General features: G+C 44.9%; 1 protein-coding gene and 1 long non-coding RNA gene across 6 annotated transcripts in view; one reads left to right on the top strand and one right to left on the bottom strand.

The window, feature by feature from the left end:
- Window positions 1-25,530, bottom strand: part of LOC146866321 (uncharacterized) — a 95,682-nt gene that overhangs the window by 10,080 nt on the left and 60,072 nt on the right. The gene's annotated exons all lie outside the window — the stretch shown is intronic.
- Window positions 1,677-25,530, top strand: part of HERC3 (HECT and RLD domain containing E3 ubiquitin protein ligase 3) — a 517,835-nt gene continuing 493,981 nt past the window's right edge. For 2 of the 5 annotated variants that reach the window (XM_085635502.1, XM_085635530.1), the window contains exons 1-2: window positions 1,677-1,810; window positions 12,328-12,455. The gene's annotated coding sequence lies outside the window, so the exon portion shown is untranslated. Of the gene's footprint in view, window positions 1,870-12,325; window positions 12,456-25,530 lie in introns of those variants that run through there. The other 3 variants (XM_085635520.1, XM_085635511.1, XM_085635539.1) reach the window with 3 other exon arrangements.

Below are 25,530 nucleotides of genomic sequence, written 5' to 3'. Positions count from 1 at the left end.
AGTTCACATTAACATTGGAAGGTCTGTTTTTAACCTCTTCAGTGCCCATGACGAGCTGGACTCGTCATGGGCCGCGGTAGCGCTGTGCCCATGACGAGTCCAGCTCGTCATAGACCCCGCCCGCTAATGCAACGGCCGGCACAGTGCGGGGAAAGGGGCGGGCACTGAAGGGGTTAACGTTGAATAATTGTTTGCACAAAATGTTTTTCTATTTTGCTGCAGATATTGAAATTTTCCAGAAGCCTGCTGTTAGTGACTAGGCATTTGTTTTGTATTAGACAACTGATAGTGACGTGCTCATAGGGAGAAGAGGAGAAAATAGGAAGGATGATTCATGGGAAGGATTGTCTTACGCACAATACGAATGATGTATCGTTTCAAGGACTAGCCTCTATAGACCATTGTGCACGCGAGAAGAAGGGAAGATTACTTATTACCATCAGAACTCTTTATTGGGTATCTGAACTGACACCTTATTCTATTTTATTCCAATTCACTTTAGATTGGAATTTCCTTTATAGAACGCACTTGCTGATTATTACAATATTAACTGTGATTTTAACCAAAATTGTATTTTTCCTTATAGTGCAATACCAAGGATTGGATTATATTAACTTTTAATCCTAATATTTAACACATGATATATTTGAACAAATAATGGAAAATTAAAGAATTGAAACTAAAACCCTTTAACTCACACAAGCTGGCTTTATGGACGGTACTAAAAGCCTTTCATAATTTTATTACTATGGGCTCAATGATGAATATTGTTCCTTTTCACTTCTCCTTGCCAACGAAAACGTCCATAGGATAAGTTGGGGGATTATTTAATGATTACACCCGAAGACTAAGATATAGAAAACCTTGCTCAGTCACAGATGTAATAGTGGTATGTGTTTTCATTGAAAAACAACATACTCATAGTATTGCAAAGTAATACCCAATACAATATAGTGGTCTGGATTGTTTAATGTTCAAAGAATGGAATGTTTTTATATAATATTTTGCGTGCAAATTAGATGGCCTAATAAAATGCGAATATCATAGACTACGAATAAGATGCTGTCTATGGCCTAATAAAATGCGAATATCAAAGACTACGAATAAGATGCTGTCCAAGCAAGTCGCTAACTTCTGTCTGCAAATTAGATACTGGCTGAATAAAAGTTAACTTGAACAAGATGTACACAACTTCAGTGGCATCAGTTCAATTTCAGCAAAAACGAGACTACAACACCCAGAATGCATTAGGCTACCATAGAAAGCTACAGGGCTGAGAGCAGTGCCGAAAAAGACCTGGAAGAAGTTAGACGGGCTTCTTCAGTAGCGTCTCCTGTCAGTTACTCTTCGCTGGAGTCGGCCGAGGCGCTTCTAAGGATAACTGGCGAGAGCCATGGAGAGAACACGCTCGGGATATGACGTCACCGCTTGCCAGGCCGCGTAGGGTCGTTGTTAGGGACGCCCAAAGGTGCGTATCCTTTTACGGAGATCGAGGCGCTGCCTGTCCTTGGCGAGACGTCAGAAGCAAACCACGCCCCCCGCGTGGCTAGGAGAGTGGGGCCACAGTGGGCGCGCCATCGCGTCACAGCCCTGCTTGTTCTCCTCCCACGTCTGCCTCGCAGCCCCTCCTGCACAGCCCCGCCCCGCCCCGCCCCAATTGGTCCCTGTCAGGGAGGGCCGCACTGGAGGCGCTGCAGCCGCACTTCCTTGTTTGTTGTCATCAGGAGCGGAGGAGGAGGGAGACGCCCGGCCACGCAGGAGCGGGGACTCACAGGAGACGGAGGTGGAGGACAGCAGCCGCCTAGCCGAGGTAGCAACAGGGGTGAGCGCAGGGGACAGAGGAGGCTTTGCCGGTGCTGTCAACAAAGGGTATGCGTCCTTCTCGCAGTACGGGCGTGGGGAGGGCTGAAAGGGGCCATAGGGATTAGCGAATCCGTCAAGTCCATCTCGTACCTTGGTCGGGTCAGTCGCTTTGGCTCTGCCCGTGGCTGCATGGGCCAGCCTCGAACCACACTACCCGTGTGACCGCTTCTCCCTGCCAACTCTGAGCGAGCCCCTGGTACTTTTAGTTACAGTCCGCGAGGCATATAAAATCAGAGTACTTGGCACTAGAGAACCACTATGTGCTGGATCTAGGGCACTGCTCCAAACCAGACGTTGCTGCTGGGTTATAAAGCTTGTTAGAAATGCGAGCCTTTGGCGATTGTCACCAGCAGGAGCTAGCCAGTTGCATTGCCCTGCGAGATAGGAGCGCCCAGAAATTCTACGTTTGGCTGATTATATTGCCATTCTACCAAGCTCCACAGGCCTTGACGTATTAAAGCACTGACGGCGGTATTTCCATACTGTACTGCCGAGCACCAGCTCGCAGAGCGCCGCTGGCGCCAGAGACTAGCAGGGCCTTTCGCTGCCCATTGCTAAGGCCATTGAAACTCCCCCTGCAGTGCAGCTACTTAGTTACTCTGCAGGTAACTAGCGGGGTTTCAGAGTCTCTCTTCCCCCCCCCCCCCCCCCGTTCTATTAAGTAGTGAACCATCAACTATTTATGGTGTCTGTGCAAATGTAGTTTGTCAACAAGGCACGACCAGGCACAGTAGTGACAAGGTGATGTATAAGGACTAAATGATTGGTGGGTACCTAAAAGTAATTGGACAGTAGGGAAGACGATTTTCAGTGTTATTCTGCCTGGTGTCCTTTGCACTTCGTCAGCAGTGACTGACAAGCCCTTACCCTATCAGGTGACAGAAACACTGCCAGTACTGTGTTAGAAAAATCAGGAAACTCCCGGAACCGTATTTGTTGGCAGGTATCCGAGGCATTCAGCACCTCTCCCCATAGCTTACAATTAATTGCATCATCTGGCACTTCTCAGCACCACTTTTTGAGCGAGTTAAAAGCACACCCAGTCGTCATAGGCCGGCAAACCCTTGCTTTCAGGCATCCGTTGGGTGATCTTCAGAAGCTGCTCACATTATCTACGGGAAAGGTGTAATTTCGCTCCGGGGATGGTGTGCAATGTTAGCTGTCCTACTGCACAGAGACAGCGGCATTTGACGGTCCAACCAGAACCTCATCCTCATGTCCAACATGTCACTGGGCACTGTCCTGGAGAGAGTCGGCTTTAACAGTCCTTTGTGAATTCAGTGTGTGCTGCACTGCTGAGATTTAAGCTGAATGGGGGGAAATGCTTCTGTGTCTGTTGTAAAAACATTTTTTTTTTCTTTTCAGCTAAGATCAATAGATAAATTTACACACAGGTTGGACCTTATTCTGTTCTTGAAACTTGGGCCACTCGCTGTGCGTAACTATGGCGTTTTTAAAACGTCTTCTGGACATGCGCATGCTTAGGTTGCCACTTGAAGAGATGTTGAGCTGTGAATTTTAGTGAAAGTTTAGACCCCTATTCCAAGTGAAAACTTACGCTACACTGAGGAGGGCAAGGGAGAACCACCTTGCAGCCTGAGCACTGTGGCATAGTTTTATACCATTGATCCTGCTACCTTCACTGCAACGCTGGCTTGATGGGGTATAATTGGGAGTAACAAACGGCTCTGCCGGAATTTAAGCCACACTTCTTTACAGTCACCCCACTTAACCATTTTATTTATTTATTTAATGCAGTTTTATGTAGCGCAAACTTTACCCAAAGGGGTCAGATTGCTTTACAATAGAACCAAGTTACATAAGGAGATGTACACACTAACAAGTTACATATACAATCAGATGTGCAATCAGGACCCGCACATCTTCCTAGGTGGCGGCCTTCATTCACTGCCCCATGCATTAATATGTAGTTATATATATATATATATATATCTCTCTCTCTCGATGGGTAATAGTAAATTATGGGGATGTTTTCCACCGATGGGTTCTAAGGGACATGAAATAGAAACCAGGAGCCAAGCTCGAGTTGTCTGTGATGTCACTCGGAACCCTGAAGTTAAAAACAACCACGTAATTAATTTTAAACCCATCTATAATTTTGTTATGTATGGCCCCCAAAATTACGACTGTTTCACATTGGTTGTGATAATTGACCATGTTATATTCCTACAGATCAGTAATCACCTCTGCCAGTAGGACAGCACCTGACTTCTTTCACCAACCCTGAGAAGCAGGTTCATCCTTTTTTATCTGACTATACAGTAGAGAGGGCGACCCAGTCCTGAGTAATGCTACTCACACCTCATTAAAGGGTCTTACATTGGCAGGAGCATGTCGACCTCCGTTGGTAGCTTGCTTTATACCCCACAATAATTTTAATCCAGCTTCTTGGAGACTAAATAAAGTCTCAGGGGCTCCATCCAGGCGGTACTCTTAGATAACACATATTTTCCCTGAGCTTATTTCCCTCTCAACCGATGAACATTAGGATAAGCATCACCCTCAGAAATAAACACTCTCCTAAATAAAGAAATCCCCAAATAGCTCCGCAATATAATTTTGTTGGGTTCCAGCTTGCATTTAAATCGCAGCGATCAGACCAAGGAGCGGCGCGAGTGATCCAGCTCAAAACCAGGGGGGAGGGGGCGAAATTTATAAATCCTCCCTATTCACAGAGCCGTCATTACACTAACTCATTTACACACGCATTCATTGGTGGGGCCCATAACACCAACATTCGCACGTTTCTCTCACAGGTCTGCACACAGGAGGAATGAATGATTCAAGCGCTGGACATGTGGGGGAATACCTTATAACCTAAAGGGAAGAAAAGTTATTTTACAGAATATACATTAACATTCATAACCTATAGATCCCTAATCTCAAACATCGAGGCACTCCACCCACTTGGTCGACGGACCAATTCGTTGGATTGGTTGATGGTGATTTAGAACCAGCTAAAACAAATTTTAAGACTCAGAATCTTTTATTCTCTTTAACTAAAAACCACAAACTCATAATTTCTGTTAATCAATATTTGTTTATCAAGATTTTAGTTCCAATTTAATATTGGCATTTGTTTCATCAAAAGTTTAGAATTTTCTAGATAAATCAATTCAAATCGCAGGACATTATATTTACCTATTCTGGCTATCTGGATTTCTCTATTTCTTTTGGCACTGCATAATCGAATTAGCCATTAAATTGTCCAAATAAAGCAGGCCAAAGCTCAAAGTCAGAAAGTCCTTTGCTCAGCACGTTACAGTCCCAAAGATCGCCAAAGGACCAGAAGTCGTGCCAGCATCAGTCATCGCCAGTAGGGTCAAAGAGGGTGTGCAGTCATAGTAACCGCCGAATGTCAGACCCCTCCCTATTCTTCTACTCTTTTATAATAAATTTCGGGATAACATGAACATTTTTAAGCGGAGAAAGTCTGTGATTGGCTGATCGAAAACGTCCGATATTTGTTCATTAGGGTTTCCCATGGATTTTGCTGTTTCACTCCCGGAGATGACATAGTCCTTTAATGTTACAATATTTCTTGGTTTACTTGTATGATTCAATTGTTCATTTTAAACCGTTTTTTACTGTCCGGGGTTTTGGCAGTCCACCAAGATCCTATCCTTGACCGAGGACAGGGTGTGCAGGGTTTGTCAGGAAGTTCACGGAGCCATCCGAGTCTGCGCAGTAGACTTCGCGCTCACGAGACGGTGGCAATTACCAACTTAAGCGAAACAAACACAAAAGAATAATTAATATGAAGAAATGAAGATTCTAATGTTAAACCCTCACTAATCTCTTTCTGTATTAGTATTTTCCTAGCATATAGCGACATTTAAAGCAATTATATTTACCTTTTCGGTCCTCCACAATGATGCAAATGTCACAAAGGCAACATATATCATGCGATATCTAATTACCACATATACTACTATTAATATGCGTACGTATTTTAATTATTTGAGTTATTTTGCCATGCAAATAGCAATTTCCCACGTGTAATTTGTGTATGCAAGGGTTGTTATTTTCACACAGCAAACCGTTAGTAAAATGATGATCAGTAGGTTATATAGTTAATCTTTACATGCAAATAGAGGAGGTATACAAAATTTTGCTCTACCTGCTCCATCACGAGCATGAAACATGCCTCCTAATTGGTCGGTGAGGGCCTTCAACCTGGTACAGTGTGGTACCTGTGCCCACTTGGTCCCCTTTCTTCTCTTAAAAAGACGGTCAATTTTATTGTGTGTAGTAATTCAAGTGGGATGTTAGGCTGACTGTCATTTAAAACCCTGCCGACCTCCATGTGGTTTATGACCCCGAAAATCATCATCTGCTCCTGCTTTCAACAGCTACTCAAGAGCAGAGGATTAATGAGGGGGTCACACATAACATTGTATCTTCTCCATATCTTTACCTGCGATGCTTAAAACCAACCTCCTTGCTGTCTTTCCCCCATGCAGCAATGCTTTCTGCTTCCAGTAAAGGCAGACACGCAGCATTGCACTAACAGGTTCTCAGAGCAGCCTGTCAGCCTGACCTGAGAGGCCTTTATGAAGCAGCAACAGTGGGTAACGTGTTTTATCAACTGCTTCTACCAGGGCCGGTTCTAGGATTTTCGGGGCCCTGGGAAGGTGCGAGGGCCCTGAAATTTACATAAATGACACATTCAGGACTCCAGAAGCTGCTTTGTGCAGACTCCTCCTGTGCGCAGCTCCTCCTCTCAGCCACCTACAAGTACATCTTTTACAGCCCAATTCGGACAGAAGGTGTGAGAATTGCTTGGGGGCCGAGAGTTAAACCTGTGTGGGCTAAAGTGCTGACAGTGGGCTTCCTGCGGAGTCTCTGAAAGGTGTCTTTTCCCCCCCCCCCCCCTCCCCAGGCCTTCCCACATCATCCCTTAGAAGCCCGGGGAGAAAAGGAAGACTTTTTTTTAAATTTGATCAGCAGGGGTACATGAGGACCGGTGGGATGTTACAATTGTGTGGGGACCCATGCTGGTAGGCTGAGTGGGAGGCCTTGGGCCGCTGCCCACACTGCCCATGCCTAGCGCCAGCCCTGGCTTCTACCTCCTAGCAGTGAGTTATCAGATTTAGAAAATGATAGACAGGATAGAGGCTCTCTGTGAGAGCTATACGGAACATATGTTTCCGGTTATGAGCACGTGGGCAGTAGCTGCTAATGTGCCTATATGTAGGGCGAAATGCAATTTAAGTGTGTTTCCTTGTGCATAAAAGGAGCCCCTGTTGCTTAAAGGATGTACTGGGTCGATCTTTGTCCTGTATTCATACAGGAGTCTTTCGCTGCCGTTTGAGTGGCATTTCACCACTAAAATGAAGCACACGTTTTGATTTGGAGACCCTCAAAACCACTCACTACTCATTGGATCACAATGAGCTGGCTATCTGGAGCAGCTCCAGCTGTGTTGAGCTGGAAGTTTGAGGTGACTAGATGGTTCAAAATGGTTGGAAATCCTGCCGTCATGTGTGCACTTTTACCGCAGCAAAGTAGATATGTGGTATAATCTTTTATCTTTTTAACTGGCTGATAACTGTATCATGAGCTTTTTTTTATTTCTTGTGAGATTTGTAACCTGTGTTTGTCCGCTGGATGACTTGTTTAATATATGAATATGAGAAATTTATAATTTTCTAACTACAAAATGTTCTATACCTGTTTTACTGTGTACTGTACTTTGATGGCCCTAGTGGCCGAAATAAAGTTATTTGCATTGGATTGGTATAATCCCATTAGGGTTAGAGCAAGATCCCTAATAGAAGTGGCCTCTGCCATTCCCTCCATTACCCAGCCTGTCTCACTGACGAGCCAGAGCCGTATGGCGGCCTCTGTGAAACACTGAATTTACATATTCACGTTAGATTGGACCACCTCACACTAAAACGTTTATTTATCCTTTATTTTCCCTGTTTCATTCAGTGTTGTGTTGTTTTTTAATAGCATGTGTCTGGGCATCATGCTTGAAGAAGATTACTGAGCACAAACATTCCTATACAACATATTTGCAGTCACTTTCATAATATATTGTATTTCGCCACAGAAACCCAACAAAAGTATTTTTAAAAATGAAGCACCCTTATTATTGTGCTCAGCTGTGACTAGGTGATAGTTGCGCAGTCGGTTGTTTGCCTTTGCTCTATGCCCAGTTAAAAATATGCTCAGGCATAAAATACACTATAGGAATACTGCATTATTCGCAGGCAGATCTGTACTTGGAGTGAGGGCTTTACATTAGATAGCTGCCCTAGGAAAATGGCGTAGTGACCAAGCATCTCACCACGCCTTTCCATGCATCATTCACACAAGAGTCAAAAGGCTTTTAAATCCTTGCAACTCAATTTGCACTGTGATTGTTTTCTTCTTGATAACTAGGGACTATGCGGCATCACCAGCCGCTTCCAGGGATGCAGTTCGGCCGGGGTAAAATCAAGTAGGATTATGTGGGGAAGCAGACATGCAACTGCTGGACTTGCTGGCCATGTGGATGCAGGAGCACAGTTGTGGAATGGGATTTTAGGCCCTGTTCTTGTTTAAAATGCCTTTTTAGCATTTATGGTTACGTGGGCACGATAGGCAGCCCATAGGTGCTTGTTATACATTGCATTGCTATCCTCATTTGCGATACTGTTTGAACACATGATCTACCCATACTGGTAGAAGCAGCTCGTGTCTTCCATCTTCTTCATCTGTGCGAAATGCTGCAAAGCAGAGGGGCCTGGAAAAGCCTTTTCAGTTTAAGGCGCAGTGTTTTTGAGCTTGCTGACACTCTCATTAAAGAAACAGTCAACTATTTTGTTTAGTTGTTGCTGGTTACATACATGGCTGTTTGACAACCGAATTTGGCCTCATTAACAGGAATGGACCCCTTTTCGGCTCTAATGAGGCTTGTTAGTCCTATACAAGAGACCTTTCCATAGGAGTTTAAGCTGGGGTTCTACAAATGCTCTTATAGATGCATAGCATCTAGTTAATCCCCACGCGTCTTCCGTCCTGCCCTTCAGGGCCAGGAGTGACATTATGAACATAAGCTGTTCCAAAGCCCCTGCAGGGCAGATACTTCACTTTGGCTGTATCCTGGTCAGCTTGAGCAGATAATCTAACTCCGCACCTCAGAGCAAGAAGATCCTGGCATTCCTTTCTTCCTTTCTGCAGTAAAATGTTCTATGAGTTTTACAACTCATGCCTAAGTGCACCTCATCCAAACCTACAAGGCTTCAAATATTTGGATTGACGTTCATATAACTGCGGCTTCAAAAGTATTGCTTGTGTGATGATTTTTTTTTGTTGGGTTGATCCATGCCATTTGATCGCGAGCATTTCAGCCACGCAGGAGAGCTGAGTTTTGAAACCTTACCTAGAACGCAAGAGCAGAGTGGTGAAGCGATGCAATTGGGACCTGCAGGAGGCATATTCTTTTCCAGTTTTTGAGGGCACTTCATGAATCGTTTCGGAGAACATGGCGCAAACCAGCTTTACTTAGTGACATAGCACAAAATGATGTACGCCCCATTCATTGAATGGCAGGTTGTGATGAAGTACCCCTAAGTCTCCCATATCTCTCAGATATTCATTGTTCTTGGGCTGAATGGGGGCCTTAATGTGCAGGGCCCCCCCCCCTGCCCCGCAGGGGCCTGCGTTACTGCCCTGGCTTTACTGGGTGTAAAAGGGGAAGGATTCTCTTGAGAAGGGTTCGGGACCACCTGAGATATCCGAGTAGATTGCTGCTGTACATTGAAACATCACAAACCCATGCTTTGATGTTTAGGTTATGATATAGTGCTGTGAAAGGAGCTGGGCTCTGTCATTGTTTTTAACCATGAATGTCAATTGAGTGTTTTGATACCTCTGGCACTTCCCTTGCTATCCCTGGTCATTGTGGTCATGAAAGCGGCTTCAGGAACCAAAAGTAAACAGCCTCTTAGAGTACCGTTTCATTTCTGTACTTGTAGATGTTAGGTATCTGCCTGAAAATGTCAAAGGCAATGCGCATGAAACCTACATGAACAATTCAGCAATCTATGCAAAGCTAATACACACACGACCAGCAGTATCCATTCATTCAACAAGGATGAGCATTCTTAGTGGTAGAGACCCATTGAACAGGCCACAATGGAAGGTGAATTGAAAGCTTTTATGCTCTAATGCTGTTCTGTTAGCCCTTGTGAACTCTGTAAGGCGCTCTGTTATGTTAATTTAACGAACATTGTTGAACCGTTGTGACTTTGTGTGGAACAGAGAGGGCTTCCACCTGGAGCCCATCGTATTATAGCAGCCATTAAGAGAGAAATAACCATGCCCATCTAGGCTTGGCCACCCCTGCACCTATGGCTGAGTTCAATAACCACATCGGGGGATCAAGTGGTAGGTTAATCTTAATGCGGTCCTTTAGCCATCTAGTGACCGCTTTTCATGACCTGTGGGCTAGGGGACAGGACTACCACTTCTGTGAAGGTGCCCCTTTGCACACATTTCCTCCTGCAATGATCAGAGGCAGTTAGAGGTGTTTGCAAGCTGCAATACATAAACCCTTATGCAGTATTTACATCATTGCCTATTTGTTGTCTCTCAGAACCCCTCCGTGAAAAAACACCCCTTTTTAAATGTTGTGTATTTTTCCGGGCACAGTTGGTGCTTCAGGTGGGAAAGCTTGTGTCTGTGTTTACCCAGTTGGGGATCTGAAGTGGAGGGGGTAGGAGGTTCATTTATCATTCCTGCCCTGAGTGGATGTGGATGATATAATCCAGAAAGTGAATGTTCTCTGCAAGGGAGGACTTGCTGCTGGTATTATTAAAATTTACTTTTTCACGAGTCGGATGCAATAGTTAATGCTTTCCTAGGCTGACGTTCATCCAGTCATTATTTTTTCAATCCGCATAGCCTCTCTTCTGAGCCCCACCCCCTCTCAAAGCACTAACCAACCCTCCACTCTTGATTTGACTGATTCTTCATCATGAATTGCAGTACATTTTCTCTCCTAGTGCTCTGGTCTCTGAAGCACAGCTATTGTCTGATCAATCTTCCCTTCATTATACTCGCATCGCTTCCCCCCCACCCACAAGCTAATTTTAACATGTATACTCTGCGCCTTCACCGACCATGTCTTTTCTGCTCTTTTTATATATGCACTCACATACACACGCACTCATGCACTCTTCTGTTAACATAGTCCTTCGGACTCACTCTCGCCCCTCCTGAAAAAAATCAGTCTAGAAGTCTCCCTGTTTCTGCTAGTCTTCAACCCTCTCCTGCCACTTTAGAAAACAAGCATTTGCAATGCAGTAGGTCTCTCATTTACAATAGTTTGAGGCACTGGCATTGTAAATGACAATGCCTTATATTTATGTGTTGTTTTTAAAACCGGTCAATAAAATGCATTGTCATTTACAATGCTAATTGCTTAGACTCTCGCAAATGTGAGACCTGTTGCGTTGTAAATGCATTTGGCTCCTGTGCTATAAAAATTTTAAAAAGCGTTAGTAGAGAGCGTGTCCTGCCTTCAGCAGCAGGCAGGACAAAGCTATTTGAGAAAATAGTGCTTAGAGGCTGTAAATAAAGCCTACCGAGTAACAACACGCATACGGGGTGTCCCCATAGGAGGTTACAAAATGAGTCAAGGCAGTGCTAAGTAGGGACTACTAAGCCTATTGACCAATGAACAGCCATAGGTTACAGTTGACAATGATGCAAACCAATGAAAAATATGGGCAGAGAGTGGGCGGAGATTAAGTCCCTACCTGAATACAGCATGCCTTGCAGAGTAGCACAAGCGCTGCCTAGGTTCGACCTAAAAATGCTGTTATTAAAAACACAAACACAGATCGTGGGAGCGATTTTTAAAAAAAGAAAAAAAAAAAAAAACACAGAACTTTTCACAGGTCTTTGCCTTCAGGAAAGCCTGGTAGCAGTAATGTAGATGTAGTCCTTGCATCTTAACAAAAATCAATGTTTTGAAGTTGCTACTATTATTTTCACAGTGAGTCGAGTATTGCTTTCTCAGCTTATTAAAAGTAAGTAACTTACATTTATTACCTCTCAGTTTGCGGCTTGGATTTAAGACTTTCCCTTTTCAGTCTGGAGTGTTGTATGTATATTAAAGAGTGTCCTTTCATGTTCTTATTCTGGCTGTGCAACAAATGTTGTTGCTCAAGCCACATTAATATTTCTTTAGTTTATATAAGTTTATGTTCATGCTGATTGGTTTCATGTTGAGTGGAATAAACCCTAAACATAGAAAAGGTCCACATGGGAATCCAATAAATGTGGTTGCAACCTTATTTGCACACTGGTGTCAATTGAATATAATATCAGCATCACTACATACATTTAAATACATCACTCTAAATACAAATGTCCGTAGTGCGATGCTAAGACCCACCCTGTGATAATCCATTTATGAATATACCTTTTTCTCTATTTACTTTTCAGACATGACTGTTGAAGTAATGAACAATCTCGCAATTTCACAATACCAAGCTCTTCAAACTTAAGGCTAGCAGTTCTTGGTTTAACCCAGTCTGAAAGGGATAGCATCTAGAATAACCCTGTTGGAAAAGGTAGGAGAAGTCTTACAAATATGTTGAAGTGGCTATGGCGTTATTTATTGTGTCTAAAAAGAGCACTCTAATTATTGTTCTTAAAGGAAGTAGCCTTTGTAAGGACATTATAAGAAATTGGGTGATTGTGTATCATTTAGTTTTGAAAGCAAAATTGTATGTGGAACTTGCAAAGAGTAAGTGATGGAAGCTCATTGTCTGCTTTATAATGTAGACTCTTCTACCATAGTAGTGCATCTGATTTTAAAACGGTAAACACCTTTGACCTCTGATCATGGTTCTGCAGGGCGGGTGCATCAAGATGCTGGAATATTGTAGTGGCCTCCTGCAGTAAATATTATGTGTAGGTGAGGGGGGAACCTTCCTCTGACAATATTCAAATGTTTTTATTTTGATAGCCTGTTTATCTGCTCCTTTGCCAAGACTGCAAGTTTCAGACTAAAACCTAGAAGTGGCATTTATTTTCAGAACTTCACTGATCTTGCTCTCAAGATGCTAATTTCCCTCAAAGTGGTAACCAGTTGAGCATCAAATTATCACAAACCTTGCCAAAACCTCTCATTTTTTAGCAGTATTATCCCTCCCTTCTCTATGTAATTTTCATGGGTTGATTAAGTATGCTATTATTTGTCCCAAGGGGATTTTTTTTAGTTTGGCAAGACTATATTTTAATTATCTTATTCAATTTGCTTATATGCTCCTGTCTTTTTTTATGGTATGTGCTGTAGTTCTTTTTTACGTTTTTTTTCTCCACTTCCTTCCGCACTGCCTCCTGCCCAATAACTAACTCATTTCCACTAGTACATAGTTTAGCCATATAATCGGTAGCCCAGGGCTTCTGTAACAGACCAGCAAGTGGCTTGCTGGCTCCATCTCCCTCCCCATATCTCCTTTCCCGCACTTCTCTACCTAGATAATGTGTCTCGCGCAGTGCAGCCTTCTCAGGATCATTGATTTTGCTGCATATTGCACCCATCGCCTCCACACCTCGAGTAGCAAAATATCCAGTTTCAAGGGCGCGCATCTCTCCCTCCAAGCATTGCAAGTCCCTGCGAAGGTCCCATAAAATACCAGCCTGCATAGCTATGAATCCTCCCTATACAAGCTTCCCAAAGCACCGACGTGGACTCCACAGTGCCCACATTATGACTGAAGAAATCAACCAGTGCAGCATGAATAGCTTTGCAGAATGCCTAGTCCTGCAAAGCTCCAGGGAGGAGTCGTCAAGGAAAAGCTCGGCTCGCGCAGTCTGGGATAACGAGCTCAAGTAAGACTGGGGAGTGATCTGAGAATGTTCAAGGAAGGTGAGACACGGCAGACACCCTCGCATCAACATCCCTGGACACAAGCCAATGATCAATGTGCGACCAGGAGAAAGTCGCCAAGGTCAGACAAGTTCCTTCTCACTTATTCCCATTTCTTGCCCTCCAAAAGTCCACCAGTCCTCCATCAGCGATAAGGGACAGGAGCTGGGCAGCCTCCCGGGGTTTGGGGCCGGCAGGAAACTCCTGACCTATCAAGCTGTGGGTCCAGAATAACATTGAAGTCTCCCACCCCGCACCACTGCTCTTGGCCCTAGCACGTCCACAAGCCTCCAGACCTCAAGGAAGAAGTCTGGATCATCAATATTTGGACCATACATAGACGCCGGTATAAATGGGCACCTCTAGTGCATCCACCACCATCCCAAATCTCCTCTGTTGATCACATTTAGTAATCCGTGTATGCCAGCACAGCCCCTTTCTGATAAGTATAGCAACCTCCTCGCATAATTAGAGTAACTTGCTACATACTCCTCGCCAATCCATCCCGCCCACAGGCGCAGTAGTCTGCTTGGTCAAGTGTACCTCCTGGAGGAAGCAGATATCTGTGCTGTGCCGCTACAGGTATGCTAGCACCAGCCTCACTTTGCGCCTGTCATTTAAGCCTTGTGTGTTCCAAGTGATAACTTTCAAGGGGGCCATGTGAATAGCTTCAGCACTTGACAAAATAGTGCCTCAGTATCGCAAGCGATGTGGAACCCTCCCATCCATCCAGATAGAAGCCTTACCAGTCAGCCAGAAAAAAAGAATAGCAGGAAGAAAAAACAAGAGACAGAGAAATAGGAATAGCCAATGAACCACCCCCAACAGCCCCACCCCCTTCCAACTAGAGCCCCCCCCATCAGGCTGAATATTAACTACCCGCCTGCCGAAGCCCCACAAGAATAGTAAAGCATAACAATAAGGGAATTATCACCGGGTGAATGCCAGTCGCGCAGCACTGCCCAGTCGAGGGAGGCTGGGTGGCTGGAACAATTAAAGATCCTACAACCATTGGGAATCGGCATAATGGAGGCGCTTCACTGCAAAACGCATCCAGGCCATTAGTTAGAAAAATATCCTAAGGAGTATTTCCCACCAGATCGTTCTGGAGGAGCATGGCGTGCACCAGAAGTGCAGAAAACCCTAATTTGTTACCACTAATATACGTGGTCGTTGTCACTTGTACGGCCGGTTTCCTCATCAGCCGGGATATGAGCCTATTCAATCCTGGCCGGGGGTAAGCCGTTTATAGATTTTGCAACCGCCTTCGGATCCGTAAAATACACTCTTACCAGCGTGAAAGATGCGCAGCTTCGTGGGATAGAGCAGGGAGTACTTGGCCTCTGTTTTTTAAAGGGTACGTTTCACAGTGATAAAAGTGCCATTTAGCCTGAGCAGTAAGCGTAAACTCCTTACCAAAGGATACAGTGTTCCCTTGATAGGGTATGGTGTGCTGCTCTCTGGCGACTCTGAGGACCGTAGCCTTGTCCCTGTAATTCAGGAGCCGGGCAATGATGGGGCGCGCAGAGCAGCGGCGTCACTAGGGTTGGTGTCACCCAGTGCGGTAACTCATGGTGTCACCCGTGCTGTCAACACCCCCTCTAGTGACGCCACTGCCCTGCCCCATGGATATCCATCCTGGCGCGCGAAAGTTTTTACAACATGGAATCCTGCAAAACTAGCACCTACCTCTTCAGCCTGAAGAAGCAGACGGCACGCTCTTCCGCTGGCAACCGTCCTCCCCTGTGTACGTGTGGGGAGCAGGGCTGCCCTTCAGTGCGCATGGAGGGCCGCTGAGATAGTCCTTGCAGCGACTGGGGCGGGATCTGCTCACGGACTATGCGAATCACTCGCTCCTCCTTTCACTCAGATGCTATGTGTGAGCCTCGTTTCATATGAATGAAGGAGGGACAGTACTGACTGGGCGCCCAGGGGGTGGACCAGGGCCAGCACTCCTGCGGCCTGCGCAGGGCCGGCATAGTATCGGCACTTCCCAGCAGGTTTGCTATGTGTCAAAAGGTGCCACCCTGGCACTCCAACACCCTGGCACTCCTCAGCGAGACTGGTATCTCAACAGTAACTGGCACAATGCGGGCACTTCTCAGCAGCACCGTACGGGGGCTCCGCAGCAAGGATGGAGTCAATCTGAAAGCTCACAAGCGAGCTACGCATCTCCGCATAACTACTATCTTAAATGGGACAGTATCGCTGTTGCCACTGTTTTCGAGACAGCAGTGCAGGCGCGTCTCTGTTGAAAGGTGTGTACTGTCACTTCACCGAACTTTGGGCGATGTGGGCTGGGGTTCGGCTGGGCCTGTGGGTGGGGCGCGGGTTCAGGACGTGACTTCAGAAGGTGCTCCCCAGGGCAGGGAAGAGCACGCAGGCACACACGGCCCGAGGCCTCGGGGCACGTCATCCGCCCACAATGACAAAGACAGAGGACTGGGTAAGAAGTTGAAGCGCACCCGGCTCCTGCTGTATCTTTTGTATTAGTAACCATGTATGAGTCAATTGGAGACACGAACTGGAAGTCAGTGCTTCGGGCACCAGAGATGGAATGTTAGTCATGTACCAGAATGTGAGCATTTATAATGACTGTACATTTACTCCCAGTGCATAGCGCCTCGGAATATACACGTCACGGAGCTACACGAGCCAGCAGGTGCGAAATCCCCCCCCTCACCTCCGCCGCTGCAGGGGGCAGCTCTACGTCTCCGTCCTCCACTCAATTACACGTTAGTTTTCTCAAGCCAACTGCAGGTTCCTACTGCGGGGGGTATGACAGGGGCCTGCTTCCCATCATGCTCTACACATCAGATTACTTTTCGAAAGGGTCGTGGTGGGAATTGCACCCTGCGCGTAATCCCCTCTGTTTCTGCAGGCAGGAGAAAGAAATGTAGAAGGGAGTCACCCCATGTGATGGTGTCACCCGGTGCGGTCCGCACCCCCCGCATCCCCCTAGTGACACCACTGCGCAGAGGCCCCAGGTGGAGGCCTCTGCCTCAGCGATCTGTGTCCGCTCAACTATACACACTGCGGACAGTGACTCCCTGAACAGAGACCACATCTCATCCACATAGTCCTCCATTTGCTAAATTGCAGTCGACTGAGAAATCCCCATATTTCTGATATTCTTTATCCTCGACCTGGCCTCTAACTCTTAATTTTTTTTGCGAGTGAGGTTTAGTACTTATTCCATGTGAAGCAGCTTTTCTCGCGTGGTGTTGCCATCATCTTCCACTGTGGACATGCGCTGTTCCATAGTCTATACGGTGGAGTCTATTTTGCAGTCAATAGCTGTATTGGACTGCTCGATGTCACGAAATATGGCCCGAATATCTGGATCCACCAGCTGCAGAATCCACTTGTGGTTCCTTCCTTGTGACCTCAGTTCCCCGTGGGGGCCTCCGCTGTTCGAAGGGCAACTTGGACTGCCTGGCGTCTGTTTCGCCATGTTAACGCAGTGCAGGAGGGTAACCCAGAGGACGACAGGCCTCCCAGAGGACGGCAGGCCACCCTCTGGTTCAAAGCAAGGGACTTAATTTGGCACGATCTCTGGGGGAGGTCACCAATGCCCACAATGGGGGAGGGGGGAATGGGGGGGAAGGGGAGGTCTACACCTCGCCGACTCCACTCCAGATGCAGGTGCTCTGGATCATCATCTTCCTACTGTGAATATTGGGCTCCCAAGGAATGCAGCCTTTCTGGCCTCCGCAATGCTCCACCTCCACTGTCTTACTCTGTGCTCCCACGGCAATTCCTCTCTAAGCAAAGGGCTACACACATGGTGGAGCAGCTCCACGTACCTTGCGTGACTTGGGGATTCTTATCTTCACGGGAGCTGTCATTCGGTCTCCTAGTGTAGCAGCGTCTCCAGTCAGTTTTTCTGCCCCCACAGGAACATCCACTCCACTCAGTACTGCAGAGGGGGTCCGGTACAGGATCCCAGCCCCCATTAACCAAGGGCGAGCCCACGCAATAATTAGCAGGGCACCCGCGCCCGCCTCCTGGGTCAGCACCGCACGCAGGATTGGTCCTGCAGGGCTCTGCAATGCTGCATCGTCCTTTAGGCCCTGCTAATGGCCCAGCAGCCACTGCACCGGGTCTCAGCCCAAGCAGCAAACCGTCCCGTATCATGTCACCATCGCCCACAGGTACTGCCCAGCCTGTCACCAGCCCTCACAGCGGGCCGCGACTCCTCAGCGGTCCTCTGTCATCCACCTCGCCTGCCTCACTCTCGGCCGGCAAATCTCCCAGTGCACTGCAGGCCCTTACTGGCGGTCTAGCCTCCACTTCTAGCAGTCTGCTGGCCGCGACTCACCAGGGAGCAGTCACGCCATTGTCTGGGCCTCGCATGCTCCACTGATGATCTTATGCAGTTGCATTCTGACAGCAGAAGCCTCTCCGCAGCTCAGCCTCTCCGATGCCCGCAGATAAATGTAAAATAAACGTTCCAGCCCACAGAACCTCACTAAGTGGCGGCCATCTTGCGATGTGCAAGGAAGAATACGAGTCGAAAAAGCATTGACAATTGAAATCACAAAATTAATTTGGACATTATCCCAAAATAAAATTGAAGGTTAATGGTTGCTAGATACAGTTTGTCATAGACGGTGATGCGTCAATAAAAATCATGCCCGTCAAAGTACCATGAACTGTCTCCAGAGCCCTGTCTCGCACACTTGAAAACCTGAGTATACATGTGGGCAGCCTCAACACCTCTACAAACCCAAGGTGCATTCATGGCAACTATGAAACATAAAAAGACAAAGGTACAAGCCCCAATTCATGTCCTTAAGAGCCCTCCTTTAAGTGCCCGTCTACTCCGTTTCAGCACTGCTGCTGACATGGGACTAATGTCTGTGAATGACAACATCAATGCTCATCACAACATAGTGAATCAGTTTCCGTTCTTGTTTCATGGTTTGGGAAAACTTAAGACAATGAAAGTACAGCTCCATATTAATAAAATCATTTGTCCTGTTGCTCAGCAACCTTGTCGAATGCCTTTCATCTACAAGAGGCTGTTGAAAAATAAATGTAGACTTTACTTAGACATGATATCATTTAATGTCCTGCTGGTTCACCGCCATGGGTGCCGCTGATAGTGGTGGTAGCTAACGAGGACCGTTGAGGGTCTGTGAATTTGTGTTGACATGCATCAAGCAAACCAGGTAATCGAAAGAGAACAACATTTATGTCCGCGTATTGGTGATAAGATTGTCCAGTTGAATGATGCTGAGGTTTGTTTGCACCTTGATCTGAATAACCGGTATCATCAGCATGAATTGGAAGAAAATTGCAGATTCATTACTACCCTTTCAACTCATTTTGGTTTGTTCAGATACAAAAAGTTCAGTTTCAGAGTGTCTTCAGCTACCGTACTCTTCCAAGATGTAATTAATCGTATTTTATACAGCCTTTTACGCATGCTTTCAATTACAGTAATTATATACTGGTATTTGGGGCCACGCGAAAGGAACATGATCGAGCCCATTCCCAAGTGTGCCGTCTACTTGCTGAATCCGGGTCTCGTGTTGAATGTTGAAATATGTGAGTTTCACAAAACTAAAGTTCTTTGAGCACCCTTTGTCAGAGGAGGGAATGACTCCTGATCCAGCCAAAGTTCAGACTTTGCCATCTACTTTCCCACCACAAGATGTAACCATGCTGTGTTCTTTTCTTGGTACGGCCAGTTACATCTGTGATTTTGTCACTGTGAGTGCCCCATTGAGAGAGTTTAAAAAAAATGTTTCATTTCAGTGGTCACAGGAATGTGATCAAAGTTTTAAGACCATTATGTATGCAATTGAAAATGCGACTAAAATGGCTTACTTTGATCCGAAATTGCATACAGAGATTGTTGTGGATGCCAGCCCAGTAGCTTTGAGTGTGATTTTTTTTTTTTTTGCCCAATATAGTGGACATGCAAATGCCCAAAGGCGTATTGTAGCTTATGCTAGCTGAAGTTTGTCACTGGCTGAACAAGCTTAATCTCAACCTAAGAAAGAAAGCCGTTGTGTGGGCTTGAGAACACTTTCATGTGTTTCTGTATGGATCATATGAAACTTGTTATTGATCACCAAGCAATGCTCACTATTTTTAGAAATCGGAAGACCAAAATGCCCCCTTGCATTGAGAGGTGGGGGCTTTGATTGCAAGAGAATGACTACACCAGTGTGCACTGGCCAGGGAAAGATCAAAACCCTGCTGAATACTTTTCTCTGGTGCCCATACAGTGTAAGGGTACCCACTCTAAAGTGGCTGAGGCCTACATCAACTTCCTTGTGAGATCCAGCACTCATGCAGCTCTGTCGTGGAGCGAAAAAGTGCTGTTACAAATGCTGATAGGAATATGCTCATCCTCAAAGACTTTATTATGCTTCAATCCTGGAGAACACATGCTTGACCTCTCAATAACGATCGTGAATGTCAGAAAATCATGAATGTGTGTGATGAACTATCAGTTAAACAAGGAAGGATCATCTTGCATGGGTCAAGAATTATCATTCCTGAAAGTTTACGACAGCAAGTCATTAAAGTGGCACATAAAGGACATTGTGGAATTGTCGCCAAAATACGAGTCCTCCGGGATCATGTTTGGTTCCCTCATCTTGATGAGCGGGTTGAGAGAGAGCTTCTGTCTTGTCATTTGTGTAACTGTTTATCTCCCAAAACAACACCGCATCTGTTGAACATGTCATGTCGGTTCTTCCAAAACACATTTGCGAGAAAATTGCAGTTGATTTCTTTGGCCCCCTTGCAAATGGTCATTACTTTTTAGGAATAGTAGAGGAGTACTCCAGGTTTCCTCTAGGGGAAGACCTGTTGTCAATCACTCATGATCAAGTAATTTAAAGACTAAAAGGCATATTTGCAACGTGGCATGTTCTATCCAGTCCAACATTTGACAATGGCCTGCCTTTCAGTGGTCGGGATTTCAAAAGACTTTCTTAATGATTTAAAGATCAAGCATCAGAAAAGCACACCTTTATGGCCACAGGCTAATGGCGTTGTTGAACGTTTTTTTAAGCACTCTTGAGATGGCTGGCCAGCCTGCTACGTTAGCAGGACTTGCGCTCATCCGTTCTTCATTCTGCCCTTCATGCCTACAGATCTACCCCTCATTCTATAACCGGAGAAAGCCTGGCCACCCTGATGTTCAGGAGAGCCATTGGTATCAGGCTGCCCCAGTGGACCACTGAAAGAACAATTGATGTCAAAGTACTCACTGATTCATCTCACAAGTTCAGAATGACTGGGGCTGACCACCGTCAATGTGCTTTGTTTTAGCAAGGGGATTGTTTCCTAGGCAGACTGAGTCAAACGCAATTCTGATGCTCCATCCATTGCAAGTTGTGACTAGTAAAGGACGCGTGGCGACTGCTCAGCATCTTGGAAAGTCCATTACTAGGGATTCCTCACATTTCAAGCACCTGCCTTAAAGTCTGTCGGCTCTAGACATCTGGAATGAGACTTTCTCATCAGAGGCCCAGGACTACATCAGTGTTTGGATCACAAGTGCCTGCTGTGGTTGTTTTTCCTGTGGCTCATCCACCGAACACCACAAGATCTGTAATAGTGGTTTGAGTGTCTCTGACTCATGAGGAACTATGATTTATATATGTTTGTTTTTCTTGTTTGTTTGAACTTGTTATTTAACAAAGGGGGAGATGTAGTGTTGTGTGAATTGAGCGCGGGACCCCTGTAGACCCTCACGGACCCCATAGTCTAGTGACGTAAGTGATTGGGTATAGCTAATAAAATTCACGATGCAGTACGTGCCAGTTACCGGTTAAACTCTGACAAATAAAGACGTGTAATACTGAGCTCCGTATGTGGTGTAATTAATTTACATGCTACTGGGCTGGGGAGGACACTACATCTGTTTCACCAGTTGAGACCCTACAAACATTAACCAACGTGAGAATTAACTAATTTATCCTGAAGTACAATATTGATGTTTAGCTCACTAAGGTCTTAACTCAAGATTTCCAGCCAATGGCAGTTCAGGTTGCAGTTACTAAAGCACGCTGTAAAACTTGAGCATCAAGGAAAGCGTCCCCACTGTCTTCCTATGCTGGAGTGTTGTGTGTTATGTTTTAGATCTGGGAACTGCATTAACGCTTCCTTGCTACATATGTGTGTTGTGTATGGCGGGATGGGGTACTGTTTGATGACTGGTGCATAGATCTTGCATTCCTGATTAATTTGCATTGTGGCTTTTGGTCCGCTGTATCAACCGCCACAGTCAAAGTTGTTTTTAAAGTTTCATCTGTTTGCAGAGAACTGCCCAATAATAGTATGGCCTTCAGCAATAGGAGAATCTGAGACCATTTTTGTTGCATACTGAGCCACTCGGAACACCATACCCAGAGCTTTTCCAGGTCTAACCAGTTAAGATTGTGTTTCCTTCAAGGCAGTAAACCATAGTATAACTGGCCTTTGAAAAAAATACACATTACTATTGTTGTCAATGGACAAAACAGGCCAGTATTACATGTAACCCTCGTGAATGAGGTCAAAATATATTAATACATTTGTATGGGGTCAGGGAACATAAAGGTAACTTAGTTGATCAAAATTGACTAAATGCCACTGGATTTTCATGACCTATTGTACTTGGCAGGTGAGTTGAGTAGACAGCAGACAATTCCCTTCTATTTTTCGTTAATTCACTGGTCCCCAAATAATTAAGGAATGTAAGCAGAGCTGTGATACGCTGACCAGTTTAAATATCCATCAAGTGATTTTACCATTTAATAATCTTGAAATATTGGATATGGTGTGCTACGTAAAGTTAATAAAAAGGACTGGATGACTTATGTAGTAGTAAAGGTTTGTTAGATATCTCTCTCCATAGAGAAGACTCAAAGTCCCATCAATGACAAAGATTCACGTCTTGAGAGTGCACAAAATGATCTCAAAAAGTACGGTCTGATCAGAAGACTTCAGAAGTCTTGTTTACTATCCTAACCTCCTCACAGTCACAGCACCTTTATGCTCACAATGTTGCAATTTTATAGACTTGTGATTTTGATGACCTAAACTATGTTGCCCTCTTATAGGTAGAAAAATAGTCATAGGCTCTACAACAAAGCTTTTTCATGGTGGGAGAAAACAATAGATCAATCTATGAATGACTTCGTGAAGGAATGGGGAAGAAATACCTAGCAATTATTTGACATGAACCGGGCATTCTAATAAGTGGTGTGGGTAGAAGTAAGCCACTGTTGTGGTAAGTGATTAGATGGGGACTTTCAAAGAGTCATTGTGAAACTAACCTACACCTGTCACTTACTTAGATGAAAAGAGCTGTACCATTTAGTGCAACAGCTATTAAATAGTTTGACAAGTTCTGAGTACTTAATACTACCTTTTTGTTAGAGCCTTTTATATATATAAACAATAAATGCACTCTTGTCAGTCAGAATTTAGGGTTACATTCATTTTAAGGCATGCTATTTCCTTATCTCTACTGGGGCCATTTGGAGCATTACCAGTTCCTAGCTCATTGCTAAATCTATGTAGGACTTTACTCAGGCAGGAGATATCCCATTACAACCACCACCTGGGACTACCTTAAAGGTATCTTCTGTGGTGGTCAATGAGGTATGTGCCGCAGGACTTTGAACTAAAAGAAACCCTGCATGTGTTCTCGTATACAATCTTTAAACGTATTTGCCAGGCTTTCGAAGCAATCCGTTATATAATGGAATAGTACATGGTTGAATCATTCTCGATAGTTGCTTGTCATTTGAGAAAATTGGGCCAAAATGTTCATGCTGAGCTGACCCCAAGAGAAACATACTTTGACATCAATGATTGATGGGGAGAGGAATAGATTTGCAGTTTTATAAAGTTGGGACTAAATCCCAGAGTGTTGAAGAACTGAATCAGAAGTTTGGTGGGGAAAATAACTTTCATCACATTGTTAAGTGTTGTCCGCAGTCATCATGCATCGAAATCTCCTAAAGCGTTGAAAAAAACTAGTTTGATAAGGTCTGTAAATAAAGTTTTTCAATAGGTAGCTTGCTATCTGTGAGAGTGGTGACTGGTGCCTTCTGAAGGAAGTAGGTGTTTTCATTGCACATGAACATAAATTATGAGGTAAGTGAGTGTCCAATTTATAGCCAAGGGAGGTTGCGCAAGAAAGCTGCAGTTTGAAAAGTGAAGGATATCTTACTAGGCATGTGAATAACCATGCATTCATTGAAAGATCCAAGAAATCAAGCAGCTAAATTGGCTATGACAAATTGACATTTGTATTGAACATTAATCACTTACTTTTACGATTTTTTTTCCAGGGGGATCTGTTGTCTCAAATTAAACGTTAATATTGACCTGGATCTTGAAAATAACTGTTTTGAGTTCTTTCTGGGATTTCACAATGCAATTAGACACTCAGCCAAGAGAGAATTACCTTATGTTTGATGAGCTTCTGTAAACTTGGGATTTTAGAGCAGCTCCTCTTTGCTCTGCAGTGTCTGTGAACTTCAGGAGTCAGAAATGTTATCCACCTAGTTCTTCCACAAGTTGAGGGAGTGGAAGGCTTTCACACAGCAATATAGTCTGAAAGTACACCAGTCTTCTTTAGGGTGCCACTGAGCATAATTAGGAGGAGGATAGCATGTTTAAAGTGGCACATGTGTAAGATCAACCCATAAATTAAAAAAAATCACTTACCTGAATACCGCTGGCCGCCCCCTCTCCTCCGTTTTCTTTGCAGCAGGAAACACACAGCCTCCCATAATACCCTGGCCAATTACAACACTGCTGATTGCAGAATTGTGTTTGGTCTGAGCACCATGGTTCGGCTCTCCGAGAGGGACTGGGAGGCAGGCATATTCTCCACTCGGGTGCGCATGACTGTTTGGCTGACCCTAGACGGCCGGCCAAACCGTCATGTGCACCTAAGGTGCAGCCACCACTCCTCCCTGTGGTGCGGGTAGCCCAGCTCCGCCCTGACAAACTAACTTCAACCGCAAGCTCAATACAAAACATAAAATGATTAATATGGAAACTTATTATAATTTTATTTTTGTATTGCGCTTGTAGTGGAAGCAGTGAGGCGACACTTCACCTTAGCGGAGGAGCTGCCGCTGTCTGTATGATGTTTACAGAATATGTTCTGTTTTCCAAGGTGACTTGGTTTTCCTTTTGTGTATAATCGTTATGCTCTTTGTCTGTGTTATACTGTCAGTTTGTTACTGTACAGTATTGTACAACTAAAAATGTTGCTGTAATATTTTTAATGTTACCACTCATGTATATTTACCATAGTCGTTGTTCTGTCCGGTTTCTTTTATAATTGCTTGCAACTCAATCAAGTTGGCTGCTTTCAGTAGTTGTTTTTTCGCATGTTTAACTTCAATTTCTTATTTTATTTCAAATTCTGTTCTTCGCAAGCCTATAATAACTTCAGGCAAGACATACGTTTACTTCTCATCACTTCTCAACCTCCTCTACCTATGGCTGACTCATTTCCCCCATACCCTCTCCCGCTTCTTCCCCTGCCTGCCATCTCAGTTCTCTATCCTAACAACCGCTACTTTTTTCAAACTTCCTCATCATTGCTCGCTCTGCTTCAACATCTTTGACCTCCTGTTACCTGTCGCAGCCTCTGCCACCTTTCCCCTAAATTACCTCTGCTTTCCTTCGTTTCCCTACAGTCTCTTCCTCTACTTATCTTGACAGCAGCTATTCCTTGTGGTCATTTACAGAAGCCGTACTTAATCCCTTTGCATCCAGCTTAGAGAACAGTCCCGTGT

Source organism: Triturus cristatus, chromosome 2_1 (genome assembly GCF_964204655.1).
Source record: "Triturus cristatus chromosome 2_1, aTriCri1.1, whole genome shotgun sequence".
Taxonomy (NCBI): domain Eukaryota; kingdom Metazoa; phylum Chordata; class Amphibia; order Caudata; family Salamandridae; genus Triturus; species Triturus cristatus.
The sequence above is the reverse complement of the archived record's forward strand: the minus strand, read 5'-3'. Positions and strand labels throughout refer to the sequence as shown.